At 36.1% G+C, this 8,579-nt stretch overlaps 1 non-coding gene across 1 annotated transcript; it reads right to left on the bottom strand.

Annotated features, from left to right (window-relative positions):
* Positions 1 to 1,160: 1,160 nt before the first annotated feature.
* On the bottom strand, positions 1,161 to 1,232 carry Trnaa-ugc. Its single transcript has one exon. It is a non-coding gene; the product is annotated as a tRNA-Ala (tRNA).
* Between the last annotated feature and the right edge of the window lie 7,347 nt (positions 1,233 to 8,579).

Below are 8,579 nucleotides of genomic sequence, written 5' to 3'. Positions count from 1 at the left end.
GATAATACGCTTACGTAAAAATTACAAGAGAAAAAAAAATTATGAACAAAATTCATTCCGTATATGAGAATCCAAAAAAGCGTAAGTATGGTGTGTAGATGAATAAATGTGCCAAATTATCGACAAAAAGGATTTCTTCAATTCCCTCAATTCAATAAGGCTTTTCTAAATGGAAAATTTTCGCAATTCCTTGAGATACCGTAGAGTGGTGTGGCTTTGCATCACTTTTTATAGTGTTTTTGGTGTAACTTTTTCGTTTTTTTTGTGAAATGAGTCCTGTGCAAAGTATGCTTAATTTGAACATTTTAGTTGTCGACTGCTGAAAGGGTGCACACTTATTTTCTTTTTAATTTTAAAAATTTGGCAAAGTGACTCGCAAATGGGTGCAAGTTTGCCAATGCCTTAAAATGCGTTTTTTGGCAATTTAATGAAGTGCTGGCGGTATATTTTGGTGCACTAATGCCTCCGGGTTCGCCCATATATCTTTTGTTAATTCAATTTTGTTAAGTTCTTCTGGGAATGTTGTACACTTCGGAAGCTGCCTGTATTGAAATGTTTGCATTTCGAACTGCATTGATTGCTCGGATTAGTGTCTTTTCCGTATAATTACTATATTTCCTTGCATCCAACTTCTTTTTGTATCGACGACCCATAATTGTGCCTCAAAATAAAGCGGGTGAAACAAGTTTGATATGTGGCAATGTCGCCCGCCAAAGGGCCACAATAGAAAAATGTCTCGAAATGTCGAAATCCTCTCAACCAAATTATTTCAGTTTTTTTAACGTGACGTTGAATGAATGTTAAGTAAGGTGCTACCGTTCGCCATATTTTCTGCACAACTCCTAGTATTTCGCATATATTCCCACGTTAAAAAATTACCTGCTCACATAACATACCGTATAGTACACCATTTAAAGTACGCCATACGACTGCAACGGTTGCAACATGTAGGTATATAGTGTGGTTAAAGGTTCCGATTCGTGATTTCTGTAAGATGTTGCCAACTTTACGAAAACAAAGTGAAACTTGAAATATTAGGCAGTTCGGCAAAGTCATATCCTTTGGCAAAGTCACTCCGGTCTACCGTACCACTTTTTCAACAAAAGTTTTATCATTCACTAAAGTCACCTAAAATATGAACGAGGCTAAAAAAGGTTTTGTGGAGATGCCGGGGATCGAACCCGGGGCCTTTCACATGCAAAGCGAACGCTCTACCACTGAGCTACATCCCCGAACGATAAGATAGTACTTTTGCAGAGCACTTGATTAGTTTAGTAGAATACACATAAGGAAGATTAAAAATTAAAATTTCAAATATTCACTCAAGGTCATTAGCAATAATCATTACTCACATGAAAAAATAATCCCAATACAGCCGAAAAATAAGCTATACCTAACTAGCAGATAAGATCTTCAAAAAGTCATATATTTTATAAGCTATTCAAGCTCAACTCATTATAAAGGAAAATTGAAGGAAGGCGCGAGCTAGGAAGAAAGAAACTGCCATGGTTGAGAAATATACGACAGTGGACTGGTCTAAATTTCGAACAACTCCGAACCGCCGAAAGCAGAAAGGAATATACCATGATGATATTCAACCTTCATTGAAGGAGAAGGCACACTAAGAATAAGAAGAAGAACAATGTCGAAATTAAATCGTTTCCTTGATTGCTGATGATTGAGATTAAGCACAGTATAGGAACTATACTATACTGTGGATTAAGATTATTGAATAGTCGAATAAACTCAGAAAAATTCTTCGGTAAGGTTGGAAAATGAACGTAGGTAAGTAGGTACTTTTTTGCACACCTACCATCTGTATGTAGGTATTTCAGAATGTTATAATATTGCATCCAACGTATACAATCTAAATATTTAGATTTCGAATTTTTTTCAGTTTCAGATTCTCTGATGCTATGCTACACTGAGTTATTAAGTACCTGTATATCGCATAAAGGCTTGTTTTTGTTATGAAAAAAACAATTGTGCTCCTCACAACGAGGGATTTTGAAATATCCCGTAGATATGGAGGCTGGATAAGTTTATTTATCATATCCCTGCTGAAGTTGGAGTTGGAGGAGCACTCTCTCCCGTCTATATCGGTGGCTCAAAACCAATAAATGTGTTGACTCCAACATTCCTAAGCGATATTTTCAAGAGTAGTCCTTACAACGCATAAAATATATTGCTCGAAATTTTATTGTGATATTTCTTCGAATGCATACTGAGATGGTAATACAGATGGGATTCCGGAATCTAATAAGTATTTTCGTATATATATCGTCTTCCCTTTAATCTTTCCAGACTGTAGCTCGTCAGTTTGAGCTAAGCGTGGATCTAGATGCCTCCTTTTGTCCATATGATATTGGATATTTCACTGGAAGGAATATTGGTGTCGAAAATGAATATTAATATCGCTAAATAAAGAACCTGAAGCAATCATTATTTTTTTTTAAGCTAAGACACAATTTTTTTGTAGTTTTGAATTTTGTAATTACCATAATACCTAATTTTTGTTGCTTGTGTGGAAATCAAATAGAAACAAATAAAATTCAAAGACGGAAAGTTCTGAGAGGAAAAGAAGTTATATGGAAGAAGGGCATACATAAAATCAAAATGGAATGAAGTTAATCGGCCATATCAACTTTGTAGCCGATGAAACTGGCTTCAGAGCAGATGAGGGACTTCCTGGATAGCATTCGAGAATGCTGTTATTGTTATTATATCATTTTTCATTAAATATTCCAATAAAATCGCGAAATAATAAACGAATAATGAAAATAAAACATTGTACTTGCAAAACAGCTGAAAAGCTGCTACGTTTCACTGTTACCTTTGGCTTTGTAACTATTTGTGAAATAACTCATAAGTAAAGACGATAAATACCCCTTTTCAGGGGCGGATAGAGGGGGGGCATGGGGGCCAAGGCCCCCCCTGAAAAATCCTGAAAAAATCCTGAAAAATCGAAAAATCTGCGTGGGCACTCACAAGGGTGAAAGATTGGATATGAACTAGAATGGTTGAAGACAGGTTGAATGTATTGGCATTAATGCATATATACATAGAACCATTTGCAGCAGTCTTAATGTTGAAAATATTATACAAAGATACGATAGTCAAAAAAAATACGAGACTAGAATTTCTTATTAAAATTTTAATATTTGATCATATGTCCTAATTTAATAGGTGTAGTAAAAAGGAACCCATTATTTGTCCAATAGATGGCTTTAGTTATCTGTATCTTGCGTTGTACAAGTCCAAGCGGGTTGCACTATATGGGGTTAAAAAGATGAGATTTTGCACTACAAAAACATTGTGATGAGTTGACTCAGTTAAGTTTTTGAGCGCGCCACAATGATTGACACTAGCAAAAAGAAAATACGCTATATTTTTTTTCTTTGATAAAGACAAAAATACCAGTCAGGCGCCTGAAAATGCATTTTCAGGCGCCTTTTTTCAAAAACACTATTTACATGTAAATAGTGTTTTTGCCCTTATACTGTAATAGCCAATCACGTGCAATTTTGGTTTCGTCGATTCCGTTCCGGTAATTTCGATGTCAAAGATGCACCAGGCACTGAAAGTCCACTGACCAATTGTCGAAAATATCGATAAAAGCATGGATATTGTCGAGTCCTGTTTCGATTGCTCAAGAGCTTAAGAGTCCACAATAAACCGTTTGGAACACTATTTGCATAAGGCTGATCTCAAGAAGATGCTAGATGTATGGATATCACATGAGCTAACCCAAAAAACCGCATGGACCGAATTTCCACTGCGAATCACTGGAGAATCGCAACAAAATCGCACTATTTTTGGAACGCTTGGTACCTGATGATGAAAAGTGGATCATTTATGACAACGTCAAGCAAAAACGGTCGTAGTCGAAACTCGGTGAGCTTTCGAAAACGACTTTGTGTTTAGTGAGATTGGCAGGGAATTATCTACCAAGAGCTGTTCACCTAAGGCACAACTGTATTAATTATGGCAATTGAAGCCTTGTTATTCATGCAATAATAATAGTTTTCTTTTAACTACACCTTATACTTTCTTGCACCTGGATTTTCTTATGAAATAAATTCACATAATTTTATGGAATATGTGAAATTTTTCCTTGTTTTTGTCCTACAAAAATTTTGGAAACTGAATATGATATGATTTACTGAAATCCATCTTCCTATAAAAAAACACTTGACCCAGTAGGTACCAACAAAAAATTCCGCTGTTTCGCTAACCCATATGAGCCGTGACTTTCTATGCCCCCCCCCCCCCTCAAACATCGTCTGGATCCGCCCCTGCCCCTTTTTAATTGAAAAACCTTTGCGATCAATGAAAAATATCCCTTTTAGCTATTAATTAGCGAAACAATTATGCTCCCTGGTTCAAAAGTTATGATGATATTACATTTGTATAGCTCTATCGCTATGTCTTCTTTGAACCCCCTATATAAATTGGGAACCAGCGCTAACTATTCTTCTGATCAGCTTCCCTTATTATACAGGATGGTCCAACAAAAACTTAACACCTCGATTTTCCGACTTTAAAATGAAAATGTGGAATATCGCTCGGACTCGTCAATTTCGATTTCCGCTTTTTTCATCCTCATTTCACATTAAAATATCCATCGATAATGAAATCAAAGCAAGAAGAAGGTATTTAGTCGTTATGTTGTTAATTTTTGCCCAAAAAATTATTAATTTCTTGTCCAAATAGTAGATGAACTATGTTTTTGATTCACCTTAGTCTATTGTGAATTTTTAATTACGTTACAAGTGTGTCAAAGTGATTATATATTTGTAGTAGAATTAAAATAGTGAATTCCGTAGAAGAAATGGCGGAAAAGATAAATGTATTGTTTAGAAATAACGACTCTGCGCGAACAACAGCGGCTTTATTTAATGAACAACATCCAGGAAAAAAGGTCCCGGCTGCTCACATTGTCCAACTGGGCCAAATTTGACGCTACAAGTTTGGTCGGAAACAAAAAGAGGGTGCATGAAAGAGACACGGCAAGAGACGTGATTGTCTTAGGTCATATAGCAATGGATCCAACCTTGAGTACTAGACAGATAATTGTCCGATGTATCTGGTGTTTCACACACAACAATCATGAGAATCCTGACACAACATAAATTCCCTGCGGGGAACTACCTCAGGCTTGAGGTCCGTATTCAGATATTCAGAACTATGAGGGAAACCACGGAACGAGGGATCTTATTGATGGGTAATTGCCTCACGCTTTTTTAGGCTACCTGTTGAATGGCTCTACCACCAGAATCGAATTATACATTCAGGTGCTTGGTCCTTTCAAAGTGAATCTTCTTTACACGATACAAGAGTATCTGTACCTACAGGGTCCAGTATCAGTAGAGAGCCTTACTTTAGTACCACTTTCAATACAACAAAATAAATAGTTAGTGGATTAACTGAATAATATTGTAGCCAATCTATCGATTCCCTCGAAAATATTCTAAGTTTTTAAGTTGAATTTCGAGCGGAAATCCTAAAACAGAAGAACTCGGTGTAAAACTTGGAATGATCAAAGCCCTAAGGGATCTGTAGAAAGGCTTTGCTAACGGTCGAATCTAAAACGGCCTGAATGCCCATAAAAATCGGCATTTCAGGGCGAAAAATTAAATTGAGTTCAGTTCAGTCTACAACTACAATATATGTGCAACACTTGCACCGAGAAGAGTTAAGATTTTCACATCTGTTCCCGAGACCGGCGAAAAAATACCTGCGACCGAGCCGCAACGACCCAAGTATCCAGCGACCCTTAAAAAACGATTATATCCAAATATCATCTTCTTCACACATTTTTAGTGGGTTGACAATAAATTGAATAAGTGTTTTTATCCAGTTCTTTTATTTCCCTAATTTGGCCTTGGCATGAACTACTTCAGTCACAGTATAAGGACCACAACCCACAATATCTTCCATGAATTAATCTTAATTTTTTTTTATTGCGGAAGCTAACAGTGGCGCACCCTGTAGATGTAATGTTGTTAAAAGTATCACAAACTGCGATGACTATATTTACAAAATAATGAGGCTGAATTTCGTAGGCAATAACACAGTTATCGACAATCCAACACTAAACAGCCCCCGAAGATGCATACCTAGCATATTCCGCCGATGGGGTCCCCCACTTAAAATTGTGCAAGCCCCCGAGCGAATGGCTTCGGTTGAAACGCCTGGCGTGTTTTGTTTAATGGAGCTGTCATTCCTAGAATTAATTATTGCCGAGTGAATTATTGCCATTCGATTCAGTGGAACCAATTAACGAGGAGGTTTTGGTGCAACCTACAACGAACGTGCCACCACTGTCGGTTTCGTGCTGTCAAGAGACTGGAGGTGATTCTTTTTTTTTAATCTTGGGGATAGAACAGATCTTGATTGAGTGGAACAGACTGTGGTTTTTTAGAAGTCAGGAAGAAGTGTTAAAATGTTTTTCTGTTTAGTGAATCTAGAAAAAGTTCGAATACGAGGTTTCAAGTAATCAATTGATGACAGCTAATTATTCTATGCATCTCAGAATATAGAATACATGTCCTATGATTTTTTCGATTCTAGAATAATGCAAGAGAACATAGAATATCTTCTCTGGAGTTATTTTGATATATTATCGACACAACACAACTGGATCTCCTAACTCCTAACTAGTACAAATTTCTGAGAGCTCTTAGAAAGAGAGTTGGATAGAAAACATTGACAATTGAAACCCCGTATCACACTAGGCCTTCTACATGTCTATTTCTGTGCTCAACATGTCGAAATGCAGCTCGACCAACACCATATTTTTTTCTATTGATGTTGCAGAACTCAAACTATGATGAACACTATTTTTAACCATAGAAAGGGTATTTTTAGTAGGAAAAAGGACAAACCACAAAAGAACTTTCTTAAATTATATTTGGCGACGTTTCGCAGATTTTCCTCTGCTTCCTCAGTTCTTTTTTAACAATGTATAACACCCTTTTATAATATCACTTTGTAGTGACTCTGTCTGCTTATAGATGAAGCGCCACACTCTACTCCGGCCCCAACGGGTTTATGGGGGTCGTCGCGTTGCAGCAGAGTCACCTCTCCACGATGGTGTAAGGTGTGATTTAGGCAGAGATCGTTGGATTGCCTAACTGAAGAGTCCACCAGCGATCTCGGACGAAACACCGTATTCCCTAGAGAGAGGGCGCACCTAATATATTTGGCTCGAGTTCGTCTCGCAAAAACTTCATGTTTTGTTGAAGTATAATTGTAATAATAATATTAACTGTTCTTTATTCATTCATGTTTTTTTTTTGTTGAAGTATAATTGTAATAATAATATTAACTGTTCTTTATTGGCCATCGACCGAAATCCTTCAGCCAAGTATATAACATATCATAAGGCAAAAAAAGGAAAAAAAAAAACACTCTACATATATAGTAATTCTATATAAGTTCAGACGATCCATCGATCACTCTCTGTGTTGAAAATTTTCTGGAAGGGGTAGTTACTGAAGCCTTGTTGAACATGCTTCCTACATCATCTAGGTGTTTAATTTTGTGTGAAAATCCTCTATTCAGGTTGACTAATCTTTCTCTTATTGGTTGTATGTTAGCTTTTCCATATAGTAGTTCATTTGGTGGGTTGTGAAGCTTATTGAGTGAATCTCTTATTCGTGTTATGGTTCTGAGTACTGTTCTCTCTCCAAGATCTATATTTCTCGATACTGAGTCTACAACATTTACATATAGTCGATACACATATTCTAGGATTGGTCTACAAATGGTTTTGCTGGAGTTTTTACGACTTATTCCTTTGCCTTTATATGTAGGGCATCTAAAGCATTCAGCTATTGCTAAACCTTTTCAACAGTTCCACCAAAGAGATTATTCTCTTTATCTCTATCCTCCATAAATTGTAAGAAAAACATAGTGTAATCATACCAGACAGAAATAGACATCAAAATATAGACGAAAAAGACCTAGTGTGAAAAAGGGTTTAACATTTATTCATTTACTAGTGGATCCAGCGGAAGTCCTGCCAGACTTTTGTTTTGCTGCCACAATTGATTTCTAGAATATGAAGAGCAAACCTATTTATGTTTGAATATGTTTTCATATTTATATTCAATTGAAATCTCAAACTTATATGTTATTTGATTTTGACTATCGAATCCCCGAAATTCCATATGAGAATAATAATTTTCATGTATTTAATGGATTCTATCTTATTTGATGGAAATTCATATTGATTTTTTATTTCTCAAATCGAAAATTTTCATCTTTCGACTTCAGAACAACCTTTATTGAACAAATGTGATCCCAACCCGCTCTATGATCAGCAGTCAACATAATGTCTGTCAAACTATAGTATAAGGAAAGGATCCTCATACTATGGTCAAACTGACGTTCATGACATAAGAATTCTGAAGACATTAGAATTTCCAGGAAAACCTATATGAAAAAGAGAAATTGCAAAAATGCCAGTGGCATAACTCTCGATTGAATAGAATGTATCTATCAAAAATTTCTTATGAAGATACAAAATTTTTCTGCAATAAACCTTTAGGCCGAATTAAAGGAGAAGAACAAAA

Source organism: Harmonia axyridis, chromosome 7 (genome assembly GCF_914767665.1).
Source record: "Harmonia axyridis chromosome 7, icHarAxyr1.1, whole genome shotgun sequence".
In the NCBI taxonomy this organism is placed as follows: Eukaryota; Metazoa; Arthropoda; class Insecta; order Coleoptera; family Coccinellidae; genus Harmonia; species Harmonia axyridis.
The sequence above is the reverse complement of the archived record's forward strand: the minus strand, read 5'-3'. Positions and strand labels throughout refer to the sequence as shown.